Source organism: Mirounga angustirostris, unplaced genomic scaffold, assembly GCF_029215605.1.
Source record: "Mirounga angustirostris isolate CCGP_5_RB_7025 unplaced genomic scaffold, mMirAng1.0.hap1 SCAF_5, whole genome shotgun sequence".
In the NCBI taxonomy this organism is placed as follows: domain Eukaryota; kingdom Metazoa; phylum Chordata; class Mammalia; order Carnivora; family Phocidae; genus Mirounga; species Mirounga angustirostris.
In genome coordinates, this window is record NW_026991713.1 from 178,863,768 (window position 1) to 178,879,095 (window position 15,328).

General features: G+C 57.3%; 1 protein-coding gene across 20 annotated transcripts in view; it reads left to right on the forward strand.

Annotated features, from left to right (window-relative positions):
* Positions 1-15,328, forward strand: part of MAD1L1 (mitotic arrest deficient 1 like 1) — a 315,585-nt gene that overhangs the window by 188,767 nt on the left and 111,490 nt on the right. Inside the window, exon 1 of one of the 20 annotated variants that reach the window (XM_064593414.1) lies at positions 5,002-5,311. The exons of the other annotated variants lie outside the window; for them this stretch is intronic. The gene's annotated coding sequence lies outside the window, so the exon portion shown is untranslated. Of the gene's footprint in view, positions 1-5,001; positions 5,312-15,328 lie in introns of those variants that run through there. 20 annotated transcript variants of the gene reach the window in all.

The following is a 15,328-nucleotide window of genomic DNA, read 5'->3' on the forward strand; positions in this document are numbered from 1 at the left end:
GACACCCCTTACGACTCCGGGTAACGACGCAGACTTCCTCCTTGAGTCCCGTGCCCCCTGGGCTCCTGTGGGCTTGCACTGCCAGCCTGCGGGCCCGTGGCCGGTCAGCCGGGAAGGGCTTGGCGGGAGACGTTCTGGCCGCAGGTGCTCCCGGGGTGTGCGAGCTGTGGCCGCATCCCAGCAGGACAGGGCCTCCACGTGGCCTCTCCCAGAGCGCCAGCCTCCCTGGCCGCGGCTCCGAGATGACCGGAGATGATGGTGAGGCCGATTTTAAGCCCTGCGAGGGGCCCTGCACAGCGGCGTGCACCTGGCTGATGCCTCTGTTGCTGTAAAAGCAGCGCCACGGGCCGGGAAGCGTCGGGAGGAGGCGTGTGAGCTCCCGTCGTTCAGTGCTGGCAGCCAGCATCCGTGCGGCCTGCTGCCCGAGAACCTGGCCTGATCGCAGCCCGCCAGCGTTGCCAGCCGCCTTCCGGGAAGTTCTTACGAGAACCTCCTGGTTCTGTGACCGATAGTGACGCGTTTCTCGTCCCGGATCCATCCTGCCACGGGACCAAGCCCGGGTTGGAAGACCCCCCCACCCCCGCCGCCTCGATGGGAGAACTTCGTCTGTGGTGGGGGAGTCATGAGGGCTCATGGGGGACGCCATGCAGGGACCCACGGCTGGCGGCAGCCTGTTCCCCCGCAGGGTTCTGCGCCCCCAGGACGGTGTCTGAGTCTGTGACCCGCTGCTGGAGCCCAGTGTGACCCAGTGAGGCGTCGGGGCCCCAGGCGGCAGGCGGGGGACAGGTGCCCCACGGGCCGGGCCCCAGGAGCTGCGGCTGCATGTCTCAGGCTGACCTGGTTGGTCTGACCAGTCTGCGTGTGTCCCCGTGCCGGCCCCTCTGCCGCAGGCACTCACCCCCAGTGTCTCGTGGGGTCACTGCTTCTGCGCCTCTGTACCAGCATCTGGCCACACACCTGGCTGTCCTGCTTTTCCTCGGGGAGCCAGTGCGGGAGACCGGCCTTCCCCGCAGGCGAGCGGCATCCGGCACAGAGTGGGCACGCAGAGTGTGGTGGGGTTGATTTGGGGTGGGCATCTGCAGGCCGGGTTGGTTCTTGAGTGCCCCGAACACCGACGGTGACAGGTTTATGAATGCGCACTCACCCGGCCTGACGGCGAGCCGGGCGCCGTTCCAAGAGCTCTGCAGATGTCCACTCTCGGAGCCCTGCTAGGTGACCCTGTCGTCACCCACCTTACTCCTCAGGAGGCAGAGGCCCGGGTCCCAGCGGGTCCCAGCTCCCGTGGCTTTGCTGCCAGGGCCTTCAGGACCCCTGAGTACGTGGCACTGTCCCTTGTGTTCCTGGCTGCCCTGACCCATGTGAGCACAGGCTGCGTGCTCACTGCCCCCACCCGGGGAGTGCCAGACACCCGGAGTTGTGTGTGCCCCCCGGAGAGGCTCTGCTGAGTGCCGGCTCCTGGGGATGAGTGCCTGGGGCAGCTCCGTGGGAGCTGGGAAGCCATTTTTAGGGATGGAGGGAGAAGGGCTCAATGAGGCGTATTTAGAAGTTAGCATCGAGCTGACCTGGGGTGCACAGGGCTGCCCCGAGAGCAGAGTCCCCGGCAAGTGCCTCAGGGCTGGAGGGCTGTGGGTGCCTGAGGGACGTGGAGCTAGTTTCCAGCCTGACAGCCGCCCTGGGGCAGGGCTCACGAGGGCTTGGCACCTGCTCTCCACAATGCACTGGCTTGTCTGTCCCCCGAGCCCCAGCGTCTGGGTGTCCAGAGTCCAGCCCTGGGTCCTTCCCTCCTCAAGGTGCTCCCCACTGGGCCCTGGCAACGGCCAGCTTGGGGCTCTCTGCCCTTGGCCACGGTGGTCCTGTCTTACAATGTAGCTCCTAAGGGAGAGAAGGGGTCACGCACCTGGGACTGGACAGCTTTCATGGCTCTGCATGCTAATGGTAAGTCTGTCGGATTCAGCGAGTGGGTCCTGAACCCCACTTCCGGGTGGCTGTTCTCTTTCTGCATGCCTGTGTTCACTGAGGCCCCTGCTGTGCTCTGTGCACGGCTTCCCGCACCCTTCCGTGTCACCCCCATGCTGTTTCCGCCCCTTGGAATGTGTCTCCGTCGCGCGGGGCCCAGTTCTCCCTCAGCATCGAGCTAATCGTCCTCTGCCTCCCCCCGTTGCTATCCCGCGAAGACATCCCACGTTCACTGGTGGGCACGTGACTGTCACCATGGCCGTCGTCCTCGCCATGAACCTGCTTTAGATCATGCCGCAGCCACTGAGTGCCGAGTGCTCCCATGTGCTGGACACACGCTCACCGCTGTGTCCGGACCGTGTCTTTGAGTCCTCACTGCAGACCCTCCGGGTGCCGGTGACCTGGCCGTGACTCAGATGAGGGGACAGGTACAGTTAGTGGGCGGGCAGGTGGCAGGCCGGTGGGCACTGTGGGGCTTGCTCACTCCAGCTGTCCCGTGAGGACAGCGCAGTCCCACGTGGCCGAGCCCCGGACTCGGGTTTAAAGTGCTGAGCGACTGGACATGGACACAGGGAAGCAGCATGTGCCCCCGGGCCTCTCTCCCGGTGTGGGGGCCGGCCTTTTTGGTTTTGCCAGGTTTGCAAAGACCTAACAAGAGGTTAGTGATTTATTGTCTTAAAAAAAATCCATCTGCATCTTAGGGACACTATCCTGAGAAGATGGCTTCTTAGCCTAGAAAATAAATGTCTAGTGGTGTAATTTCTGGTTCTTAATTGGATCCCTGCACAAAAGGAGAAGAAAACTCCCCGGTGTGGCGGGAGCACTTTGGTTTATTCCTGTCTGGAGCAGAGCAACGTGCTGTCGAAGTTCTCAGAGCCGTAGCGTGTTGAGTATCTGGCAAGGCATGACCTCTCAGTGTTTTCTGTCCCGGTGAAGCTCGGAGTTAGCTTGTCAGGTCTCACGGAAGAATCCTGCTGCCTTGTGCTCATGGACTCTGTGCAGTGCTGACTTCCCGTCCGCGATACCGGGCGTGGCTCTGGCCTCTCGGTCTTCATGGCCTTCGCTGGAGTTTGGTCCGTTGTTCCGGTGAGTCTTGCACGCTTCTTGTTAGGTCTCTGCTTGGGTGTTTGATCATTTCCATTACTCGCACGTTGCTCTCTGCCCTGGCTGGCAGCCCCACGCTCACCAGCAGCCTGCCGGGGCCCCTAACGGGGTCGGGGTGCCGAGAGAAGGCGGGCACTCCAGACGGGGAAAGGGACCCCCCCAACGGGCCCCAGCACACAAAGCCGAGGCGCAGTGAGAATCTGTAACAGCCACAGATTGAGATTGGTTAATTTATCTTTAAAAACCATGGGCCTCCTTCCAGCTGGGGAGACCTTCTCGTGCTCGTCCCGGTTCTAAGTACGGTGTTTGCGTGTCCTTTAAACGTCTCGTGCTCTGCAGTGACCCTCTCTGGCTTCGCTCCTTCTCAACTGCCAGTTCTTACTGTGTCCGCATTATGTGATTTTTGCTCCTTACCGTATTATTAACTCCGCCACATCTTCGGTAGTCGCTGCAGTTCCCCTCCCACGTGTTCGCTGTGCGCCTTGCAGGTGTGTTGGGGGGGGAGCTGGGTCGGATGTGGTCCTGGCCTTGGCGCCCATGGTCCTCTGCAGGGGCTCAGCCGGCCTGGAGTCTGCGGCCTCTAGGGGAAGCTCGCGTGGTGGCCGCAGCCAGACTTGTCCTGAGCCTTCCTGACTGGGAAGTGTGGGAACGTGGGTGTCCTGGGACCCCCGGTGAACCCCATGAGGCAGAGGTGACCTCAGGCGTTCTGTAGCGACACCTTTTCCTCGTGGGCAGCATCCCTGATGTCACCCATGGAGACACAGAGGGTCCAGAGTCCTTAGAACTGTGCACACATTTTCTGGAGAGGGGGTTTCCATTCTCATGGGATTTTCCTGGACTTTCTGACAGTCTCGCCCCCCCGGTGTCAACCGTTGCTGTCCTGGAAGGAGGTGGCCTCCTTGCCTCAGCCAACCGTCTGGATCCCATCCTGCTGGAAGCACGTGGACGCCTCCTTCCACGTGTTCCTGGGGGTGGGCTTCCCCCTCTGCGGAGCTGGGCCTGGGGCACCAGAAACCACGGCTGGGCTAGCTGGGTGCTATCGTTGGCTTCGTTTCTGTTTTCTTTTTGGTTTTTTTTTTTTCGGCTAAAACACTGGATTTCTCCAAGTCTGTCTCTTGGGCCTTCCTGTCTTCTCTCACCATGTACCTGTCACCTGCTGCTGGGCTGCCCTGGCCAGTCTCTCCGGCCCTAAGGCTGATGGCCTCTGGGGCGCTGTCTCAGCCTGCTCACTGGGTCCTCTGTCTTAGCAAATGTGCTGGCGTAGGGGACGGCTCCGCAGGCGTGGAGAGCGGCTCCTGTAGGGTGAAAATTCTGCTTGCACGCACTCTCCACCTGGGCTTCTTGCTCTGAGGTGCAGGCAGGTATGTCCCAGCTCGGGGACCAGCTGTGCTCACTAGGAAATGCCCGGGAGAGCCACCGGTGGCTACGGTGGCCTGTCATGCTGGGTGTGTCCCTCCAGAAGGGATGGAACGTGATGAGGGCAATCTGTTTCGGCCCCTCACCCCTCCCCAGGAAGCAGCCACTACAGGGCCCTTCCCAGATGCATGATGGACCCAGAGCTGAGCAGAAAGGTGGCCTCTGACCAGGATTCCCACTGTGACCTCGGCTGCGTCTCTTCTCTGGGACACCTGAGTCACCTGCCCCGATGGGGCTCTGGAGAGGCAGCAGCCTGAATCCTGGGACGCAGTGGGCCTTGGCCCAGGCGGACCCTTGTGCGTCCCGGGAGCAAGTAGTGAAACAGACTAGGGGTTTGAGCATCCTTCCTCTGGTGCTCAGCAGTGCTGGGTTCACTAGAATCGTGTCGAGGTAGGGGCCCACTCCCCTGCTCCTCCTGCCGGTTGTGGCTTCGTGGAATTGGGTAAGGCCCTTGGGATCGAACTGTGTATCCTCCCAAATTAAACTGAAACACACTGTCTCTATTTAAAGGTTATGCTCTACTAGCGAACCTGCCTCGAGTACCATCAGCATTCCTGACGCTTTGGAGCTGTGAGTGAGTCTGGCAGGCCCGGCCCCCTTGCAAGGAGGGAGGGACCGACCTTGTCACCAGAGGAGACAGGCAGCTCAGAGGCTGGTCCACGCTCATCCTGGCTTGCTGCCACGGAGGTCTGTGCCCGGCGCTTGGGCAGCTCCACCGAGGAGCCGTGTCTCCTGCGCTGTGCACGCATCCGCGTCTGTTGAGGGCACAGACCCTCTAGAGAGCTCCGCCTCTAAGTGTTCATCGGTCCCCCACCTTCTGGGTCTCCACTCAGAGGTGAGTCCTGTCCAGGAGACTGCACTCTGGTGAATCTCCAGCCGACTCATGAGAAGAAGGGGGGAGAAGACACAGATTACCAGCATCAGGAAGGAGAGGGCGCAGTCATGCTTGTTACCATCGTAGTGGGTTATAGGTGCATCTCATTGTAGTTTGGGTTTGCATTTCCCTGATGGCTACTGATGTGGATAGAGCATTTCCTCACATACTTGCTGGCCATTTGTAGGTTTTCTTTGGAGAAATCTCCTTTCAGATCCTTTATCCATTTTTAAATTGTTCTTATTTTCTTTTGTCTTTTTGTTGAGTTGTAAGACTTCTGTAGGGTTTTCTCATAAATTATAGGTACTCAGTCCTCATCAGATAATTTGTGAATTGTCCTCTCAGTCTCTAGAGAATGTCTTTTGGTGTGCACACGGTTTTGGCTTTTATCCATTTGATCTGTTTTTTCTTTTGTCATTTGGTGCTCTTGGTGTCATATCTAAGAAACCGTTACCACATCCAGGGTCACAAAGATTTACTCCTGTGTTTCCTTCTAAGAGTTTTGTAGTTTTAGCTCTTACACTTAGGTTTTAATAATTTTGAGTTAATTTTTGAAGACGGTGTGAAGTAGGGATCCACCTTCCTTCTCTCGCACATGGCCGTCCAATGGTCCCAGCACCATTTGTTCAAGGACTGTTGTTTCCCCACTGAAAGTCTCAGTACCCTTGTTGATAATCATTCGACCGTAGATGCTTGGGTTTATTTCTGGATTTCAGTTTGGGTCCCTTGATCTGTATGTCTGTCCTTTATCAGCACCACGTTGTTTTGGTTACTGTCACTTTGTGGTAAGTTTTGAAAGTAGTAAATGTGAATCCTCCAACTTTCTTCTTTTTCAGGATTATCTTTGCTGTTGGGGTCTTTGTAATTTCATATGAATTTTAGGATCGGCTTTCCCATTTCTGCAAAAACAGGACTTTAAGAGGAGTTGCATTGAATCTGCAGATCACTTTGAGGAAGATTGCCATCTTAACAGCATTAAGTTTTTCAACCCGTGAACACAGAATGTCCACTTATTTTGGTTTACTTTCATCGTTTTAGCAGTGTTTTACAGTTTCCAGTGTGTACGTACTTCCTCCTTGGTTACACGTATTCTCGAGTTTCCTATTCTCTTTGATGCTCTTGTGAATGGAATTGGTTTCTTTGTTGATTGTTCATCACTAGTATGCAGACAAGCCGCCAGTGTTTGTGTGGTGATCTTGGTTCCTGCCACTTTGCCAGAGTCTTTTAACTCCCAATAGTTTTTTGTGAATTGTGTAGGGTTTCCTGTATATGAGATCATGTCATCTGTGAGTAGAGATAGCTTTACTTCTTCCTCTCCAGTTTGCTGTCTTTTGTTTCTTATTCTTTCCTAACTGCTCCAGCTGGAACTCCAGTACCATGTCAAATGACAGTGCTGGAAGTAGACATCCTTGTTCCGTTCTTGATCTTAGGGGGAAGCTGTCCGTCTTTTACCGTAGAGTATGATGTGAGCTGTGGGTTTAAGTAAATGCATTTTATCAGGTTGGGGAAGTTCCCTTCTATTTCTGGTTTGCTGAACATTTTATCATGAAAGAGTGTTGGATTTTGACAAGTGCTTTCCTGCACTGATTGAGGTGGTCATGTGGTTTTTCCCTTCGTTCTGTTAAGGTGGTGCGTTGCGTTAGTTGGTTTTTGTGTGTCGAGCCATTCTTGCATTCCTGGTGGAAAGCCCACCTGGTCGCGGTGTAGGACCCTTTTAGATGCTGCCTGTGGGGCTCGCCACTGTCTTGTCGAGGTTGTGTGCGCCTGTATTCATAAGGGTTCTTGGTCTCGGTTTTCTTCTCATGTGCTGCCTTCTCTGGCCGTGGTATCAGCTTTATGCTGTCCTCGTGGAATAAGCTGAGAAGCGTTCCTCCTCCTTAACTTCTTGTAAGAATTTGGGAATTCTGTGTTAATTCTTTTATGTGATTGGGAGCATTTGCCAGCGAAGCCATCCGCTCCTGGACATGTCTTTGTTACTGATTGAGCCTCCTCACTTGTCATGGGTCTGTTCAGATTTCCCATTTCTTCTGGAGTCAGTTTTGGGGTTTGTGTGTTTCCAGGAGTTTATCTGAGTCATCCAGGTGGCCTAACAGCTACTCTGGGATTCTCTTACCGTCCTTCTTACTTCCTAAGGTCAGTGACTCTGCTCCCCCTTCTGCCGTCAGCGGATGGGCCCCCTTCTCTCTTCCCTGTGTCGGTCTAGCTGATGTTTGACAGTTTTGTTCATCTTCACTTCTCGGTGGCCATGCTTTTCCCTTTCAGGACGTGAAGGGGGTTTTCCCACTGACTCTGACTCGCCTTGTTTCCCTCGAGCTTCTCGTGTAACTTGTCTGTTTTCTCTGCTTTTCCAGCACTTTCTTGATCGCTGGGTGGAGCGGTTTGATTGTGATGCGCCTTGTTGCACTTCGTGGTATCTCCTGTGCTTAGGGTTTCTGCGTTTCTTAGCTCCATGGACTTGCTGTCCTCGTCCTTTGTGAGTGTCCAGTTACCCACAGTTGGGTGCTGGGACTAGTCCCCCAGCCCACGTGTGCTCTTCTCATTTCTGAAAATCCCCTCTCTCTCCCTCTCCTGTTGTGAATCATTCCTGTTGCTATGTCTCCAGGCTCCCCGACCTAATCTTCCAGCAGAATGACCTGCATGTTTTTATCTCCAGCGTTGCTGTTTACGTTTCTACAAAGTTTGCCTCGGTCTTCCTTTTTCCCCGCACATTTATACTTAATATTTGAAAGTATGGAATTCAGTTACATGACTGTTTCGAAGTCATTCTGGGCTCCTTCTACACCTGTGTTGGGCAGATGCAGGAGACCTGTGTATTCCTGTGAAGACCCGTGATCTTTGTTCAGGTATGCAGTGAAGCTCCTGAGAGATGGTCCCATCTGCCGGGTGGCATTTTGCTGACATTCCGGGCTGCCCTGGGGCAGTGTTAGTTCTGGGGCTAATTACCACCAGCCCTGGGCCTCAGCCGCCTTGGGCGCTCTGCCTGGTGCCCCATGAGTTAGGGGCTTTGGAGTCTGGCTGGACGGAGGAGGTGCTGTTCCCTCTTGTCCCTTCTCCTGGTTCAGTCTTCGGTCTCGGCGTCTTTCCTGTCCTGCGTCTGCCAGTCAGGGTTGTCCTTCATACTCTGGGTTCCCTGCACATGTCCTGCACTGTGAGGTCTGGCTGCCACGGTCTCCCCGCACTGCTGATTCTGCCTTCTCAGCAGGGAAGGCGAGCTGGGGTGCTCAGCAGGCCTGCCTCGTGCTTTCTAGCCTTCCGGTTCTCCAGAGGCGGCCTTGGCCATGGGAGCCTCTGGCCCAACTTTTCACCCTAGCCTGTTGTGCTCCTGGCCTCCCTTAGAGCACTGGGCATTTCAACCAGAAGGTTGATGCAGAGTCTTCCATGACACAAGGATTTGCAGGAATAAATGTAGGAAATCACAGTTCATGTACTGAGCACTTCCTGATACCAGGGCCTTTGTCTGATTGTCCGGGGATGGGGTCAACTTATGTCCCCCGGCCTGGTCAGGGTTCCTTCCCTGCCCCGTGGTTGTACAGATGGGACCTCAGTCTCCAGACTATGGCCCCAGATCCCCTCCTGGCTTCTGGGTGCTGAGCCTCCTGTGGACTCGGCCCACGGTGCCCTCCAGGGTGGGGACAGGGGAGTGCTGGTGTGTGCTCTGCCTGAGGTCAGTGACTCTGCTCAATCTGCCTAAGCAGATTTGCCCTCGGAGGATTTGGGAAGTGAGTCCTGGTCTGGGAACCTTTGGGTAAATGGTAGGTTTCCGATCCCTTTTGGGAGGCTATCCAGCCTTTGTTGTATTAATCTCTGGTTTGTAGAAGGGATTTTCACTTCTCTATGTATATTCCACTAACCTTTGTAGACTGATGGGATGAAGAGCGGTAACTTCGAGAAGTGGTGTGGCCTCCTGAGCTGTGACCTAGTCCAGAGACCTTGCCTTGTCCTGTGTCCTCCTGTCCTGTCCCCACCACAGACCCACCCTGCTGCTCCCCTTCTTCCCGCACCTGACTGGTGGGGTTTGGCGGCCAGTTGGTGGTGCAGAGATCTGACCGCACGGCGTCCTCACGGGTGTCTGGGGTTGGCTGCAGCCCGTGCTTGCCTCCCTGACTTCAGCGAGCTGGGTCTCCGATGGGAGGATCTCGGTGGTTGGCCCCCCGACGCACTTCCGTGTTCTTGATGCCTCCGTGCCTTTGCCCGCACTGTTCCCGCTGCGTGGCATCCCTTTTCCCCCTGGGACACTCCCTCTGCTTGAGCCTGTGCCTTCGCTCCCGTGGACAGGCTGCACACGACTCTGTCCAGCTGCATCCGAGGCGGTGGCGTGATTTCTCAGCCGGCGCATCTCGCCGCCCACGTAGACTTGACTAACATTCAGACTCAGACGCCGTCCCCTGACCTGCCTTCTGGAGAGCGAGGTTCGGGCTGAGCCAGGCGCCCCTTCGACGAGAGCCTTCTCTCGGGAGCTTTGGTTCTCAGTGGCCGCCTGGGGCTGGGAGGTTGCTGGGGGGTGCAGACACGGGTCCAGGGTGCCCCCCTTGACCCCGTGTCGGGGTTCCACGGGCACCACCCCTGCCGCCGCTGCCTCTGGGCTTGGAGTTGACGTAGACGGGGCAGACGGGACATTCAGGCATGGGCTTGGTTTGCGAGCCTTCCGACGGTTTTGCTCCCTGCCATGAGTCTTTCACCGGCACCCTTGACAGCAGGTGACTTGGACGGCCCTTCGTCACCCGGCCACTGTGGAAATCCCCATAGTCAGGAGCAGCTTAAATATAAGACCAAGGGAAATGGAAGGACAGTGATGGGTGAGAACGGTATTCCTCTGCGTCAGCGGCCCCGAGGCAGCGAGCACGCCACAGCGACGCACGTTTCTCACGTGACACACGGTTCTCTTCTGTGAACACGAGGCAGTATCGTCCTCCCTGTCCCGTGGCAGGTGGCTTCCCGCAGAACTCGTTGCCGCTGGGAGCGTGCGGGAAGCGTCTGTCCTGCTTCGTCGGAGGCCGAAGGGTCCGGGTTCAGATCACAGCTGGCCGCTCTTGTACCTGCACAAGCTGGGGCGACTCGCTTGGGATCGCGCCGTGTGCCCGGGAGGTGCCAGCGTGTGTGGCTCGGGGCACACGGGGGAACGCTCAGTGATATGGGCCGCTGGCCCCACGTGGGCGAGAGGTGCCCTCGGCACCAGGCCTGGCTGGCACCCTCCCCAGTGAGAAGCCGGCGCCGAAGCCCCCACAGACCCTCCAGCCGCGCTGGGCTGGGCGTGCGGTCGGGCCGAGCCTCGCCGCCTGGGGGTCGCAGTCCAGGTGCTTAGCGATGGGGAGTCGGCTCCTGTCACTGCCGGGGGCGGGTGAGCAGCCCCTGCTTCCAGGCCCTGGGCGTGCCTTCTGCCCACGGCCACCCTGGTGGGGACAGTGGTGGGCCAGCTGCGGGGCTGTTGGGCTGGCGTCCCGCAGGTGGTGCGCCCTTCGGCTCTTGGGCCTCTGTCGCGCTGACTCGTTCCCTCATCAGCGGGGGGTGGTCCAGCGTGGGGACAGCAGACCAGCGCTCAGCGCGTCCGCCCACCACCGGCTCTAAGTAACACACTGAAAACAAAGCGACCGCGCCCGTTTGGGCGCCTGTCATCTGTGGCTGCCTGAGGCAGCAGTGGGTGCTCCCTGCCGGGCCTTCCCACTGCGGGTGTTCTGACCCCTGGTTGAGAGGGTGCCTGAAGCTGTGTCACCCCCAGTTCCTGGGCTCGATCCACACTGCGGTCGGGGCCTGGCTTCGAGGGGCCTTTGCGAAGATGCCCTGACGTGCGGGCACCAGGCCCTGAGGAGGCACAGTCCCCTGGGAGGCAGCCGGGAGGCTTCCAGGGAGCCCAGTCCCCCCACACCCTGGCTGTGGGTTCGCCAGCAGAAGCTCCGAGGGCAGCCGTTCCCGGCGCTCTCTGCGGTCGGCACGTGTCTGCCAAACTGCGGGACGTTCCCGGCGGCCCCTCGAACCGGTGCCTTCCCGGTTCCAGAGCCCTGTCCCCCCGATCTTGAGCCAGGACCCAGAGTGGCACAGAGGCAACACCTGCGTTCGGTCAACAACTGGGCGCACACCAGGCTCGTGCGCCCCGCCCCCATGAGGGCCTGGAGGTCGGTGCTGCGGCGGAAAGCCGGAGGGCCTGGTGAGGACCCGTGAGCCGCTGGCTGGGGTTGGTTATCGAGAATAGAGGCTCAACTGGGTGGCCTGTCCCTTGGTGGATGCTGGCCTGGGCTCTGAGCCAATAACTGGATATTTTTAGTGTTTTCTTACTGTTTGAGTTAGTGACATGTGCGCGTGGTGTGAAGTGAGGATCGTAAAAACAAGGCAAGATGGTAGCACTCAGCCATCTTCCTGCCCAGCAGGCCTGTGTGCTGGAGGCTGCTGGCTCCCAGTGTCTTGTGTGGGCTGAGAGGTCCCTCCTCGTGCAGCCCAAAGTGGAGCAGTCAGGTGCTCGGGCAGTTCATGCCCTTGGCGTCTCGGTGAGTGGCGGGCGTGGTGTCTGTTGGCGTCAGAGGCAGGGGAGCTGGGGGCAGCGGGCAGCCGGACCTCCGGCCAGGCCGGAGGCGAAGTCCCCTCGGGGACTGCTTCCCGGTCCCCACGAGTGTTCAGCTCCAGGTCCAGCATGAAAATGGCAGGTGGGTGTCAGCCGGCCCTTGGCTTTGGAGGAACGTTTACCTCCTTGGCCTCAGCCTGCTTGCCTAGGGAGCAAGAAGCAGCCTCCGAGGGGGCCGTGGATGGGGCTGGCACGTCTGGCTTCCCCGGAGGGGGTCCCCAGGAGCGCCCACCCGTCCCAGAATATGAGCACCGTCTGCCAGCAGCCGGGCTCCATGGGTGTTAGATTCGTTTGGAGCAGGCAGTGCTGGTAATCACGCCTGTTAATTTGGAGAGCGAGCCCAAGAAAGGAATATAAATTTGTGTGTTAACTTCAGAGGCTGGAGAAGAAGAGCGGTGTCTCTCTGGGAGACAACGTGTGGAGGTGAAGCAGGGAGCTCTGCAGAGTGGCTCCCACCGGCCGGGGTGGGCCCAGGACCTCGTCCAGGGTGTGCGTGGCGCGTGGGCCTCGTCCTCATCACGGGCGCTGCCCTGGGCCACGCGCTGTGTCTGCAGACAGCCCCTCCGAGGGCCCTCCCCTCGGGGTTTGAGAACGGCTCACGGAACGGCCCTCGTGGTTTTGTCATTTAGGAAGTCTCTCAGAAGATGCAATCCAATTAGTTCTCTGTTCTTTTTTTTTTTTAATACCAATTCCAAATACAGATTTTTCTCAGCCAAGTATGAAATAGGTAGTTGCAGACTGCAGTATTAACGCATTTCCAATTTTCACTTCTTCCAGGGCCAGCTCCTAGCAGCGTGGCTTCGCCTGGGCCTCCGGGCCGGGCCTCCAGGTGGAGGCGGGCGGTGCCGCGGGTGGGCCCTGGGCACCCTCCAGAAGGGTGGCCGTGTGGCACTACAGGGAAGGGGCCCTGGCTCTGGCGTGTGCTGGGCCCTTGGATGGGCATTTTCCTCTCTGTCTTCTCACTTCCTGCTCAGACCTCAGGAACAGAAGTATTGCCCCCACTTTATAGATGAGGACATTGAGGGTCAGCCTGTTTGTGAACAAGCCCAGGGGCTCCCGGACAGCGTGGTGTGAACCCCCCTGGGAGAGGGGCCCCGGAGGAGAGGCTGTGGCCACGGACGACCGTGCACCCTGTGCCCGGCTGTTCCCGAAGCACCCACAGCAACACTGCTCCCATTCCTCCCCCAGTAGGCCCTTTCAAAGCCCGACTGGTTTCCCTCCTTTTAAGTGTAAATCCGTTTAAGTACTTTGTGAAATTGGGTGTCTGGTGGGTAAACAAATTCCAGGTCTTTTTCCTCCCTGGATGGCGTGCTTCCTTGTGTCTTTACCGTGGCCCCACTCCCTGCCCCAGGCTGTCCTGGTCCAGGCCTGGCCGGTCCACCACCCCCAAGGCTGTGCTGCGCTGGGCCACACACGCGAGGGACGTGCCAGGCCTGGGCTTGTGTGGTCATCCGTGTGCTCTGGACCCCTGCCTGTGGGCCTGGACCTCCTCCTGCGTGCCATGTGTGAGCTGGGAATTGGTAAAGAGGTGACCGGTGCATACCCACCTTCAGGAGTTCCCAGGCTGGTGGGGAAGAAAAGTCCTGGAATCACAGGGTTGAACAGTGCATGGGGGCTGGCACTCCCGGCTCGGGAGGACTGGTGTGAAGGTGGCCTTTGGGGTGGATCTGAATGGTGGCAGGGGACTGACTGGCAGGCACATATGTGTGTCTTGTGTGCTGGCCACCACCCCGGGCTGGGGAGCCGGGAGGGTGCGGGCTCTCCGAGGGCAGGCTGAGGCAGTCCCTCGTGGGCCTCCGGACGTGTGGGCTGTAGCCCTCGGAGGCTCGGGATGTCAGGCTCCGGCGGGGCGGGAGAGGGTGAAGTAGAAAGCCTGTTAGTTATGAGTCAAGCTTACAAGTTAAAAGGGCCTGTTTGGCTTTGAACACTGTAGCATAAGTCAGCATTTCTTCCTTCTTTCCTGGAAATTGTCCAAAAGTACCAAGAAGAATGAAAGCCAAAAAAGGCAAACCTAAATTTGGGCCAAACAGAACTTCAGCTAAAACCCAAGCCCCTAAACGGGAGGGGGCTGACCCTCAGCGGAGGCAGTGGCAGGGGTGTGCGGGACGAGCCCAGAGAGAACACGGCTTGAAGGAGCAACTCCGTGGACCGGCCCTGCCGGCGGGGGGTACGGCCACAGGGGGGGATGGAGACGAGAGCTTGCAGCTTCCCCTCTCGCAGAGAGAACTCAGAGCCACCTGGTCAGGTTTGGAAGAAGAGAAGGCACCCCGTCCTTTCTGCAGTGTGCCCTTTTGCACAAGCGGGATTGAATGAAAGTCACCTTCACCAATGAGTAATAAAGGCAAGATCACACAATTTTGTAAGGTCCAAACGTTTTATAGAAAAGCAAATATCAAAACATTTTCACAAAAAAAATTAACAACCTGACCTTGATCAGACGAAAATTATGAACATTTTGCCGCGAATCCGGCGTGTCCGTGAGGCTGGAGCAGAGGCTGAGCTGGGGCTGGTGGGCCTGAGGGCCGGGTGCGTGTCTGCAAGGGGCGGCGGCCAGAGCCGAACCCACAGGCCTGGAAGACTGAAGCCAGCGTGGAGGTCAGGAAACGGGACCAGGCAGATGCTGTGGGCTCGGGCAACACGGAGTCCGTGTGTTTAATGGAAGTTCTCGGAAGGAAGCAGACGGGAGCAGACATGGTAGTGGCAGCGTTCCCGCCGTGGTAGCTGAAGGTTAAAACATTTGAAGTTAACGTCGTGTAGCGAGAGCACATTTAGCTGTCGAAAGTGAACAGTAAGAAGGGTCACACATCGGTGGAGGAGGCGAACAGGGACTGTCGAAAACAGAGAAGTGCAGGTATTATGTCAAGGGAAGAGTTATAAAAGCAACCATTAGGACAAAAAGATGCAAACTCATTTCACGCAAAAAAGTAAGCAAGATAAACAGGCTACAGGTAGATCATTGATGTTCAGAAAGCACAGAGATGGGGAGAGATTCGGGGGAGTCCTCGAGGACGCCAGCAGTAGGAGAGTTTGTGACCCATGATATTTCGAGTGGGCCAAGAATAAGTGATGGAAGGAACAGTCCATTTTAGATAAAGCCCTCAAGCCCAAAACTAAAGAAGACTCTTTTCATAAAGTGCTCATAGGAAATGCTCACCAGAATTCACCGCATATTGATGATACAGAAAACCTTCCTGAGCTCAGACAGGTAGAACTAATGCAGACACGTGATGAATTTGAGATTATGAACAAAGCAAGAAAGAAACAGAACCCAAATCTCCATCTTCAGCATTTCCTGGGTCGAAGAAGAAAGGCTACCTGGAAGTGCACAGAATCCAGAAAACACATCTCAGAGCCTGTGGGAAGCAGGGCAGGGTTGAGAAGAAAAATTGCAGATTAAATATTTATATTATTGAGCAGGAAAGCGT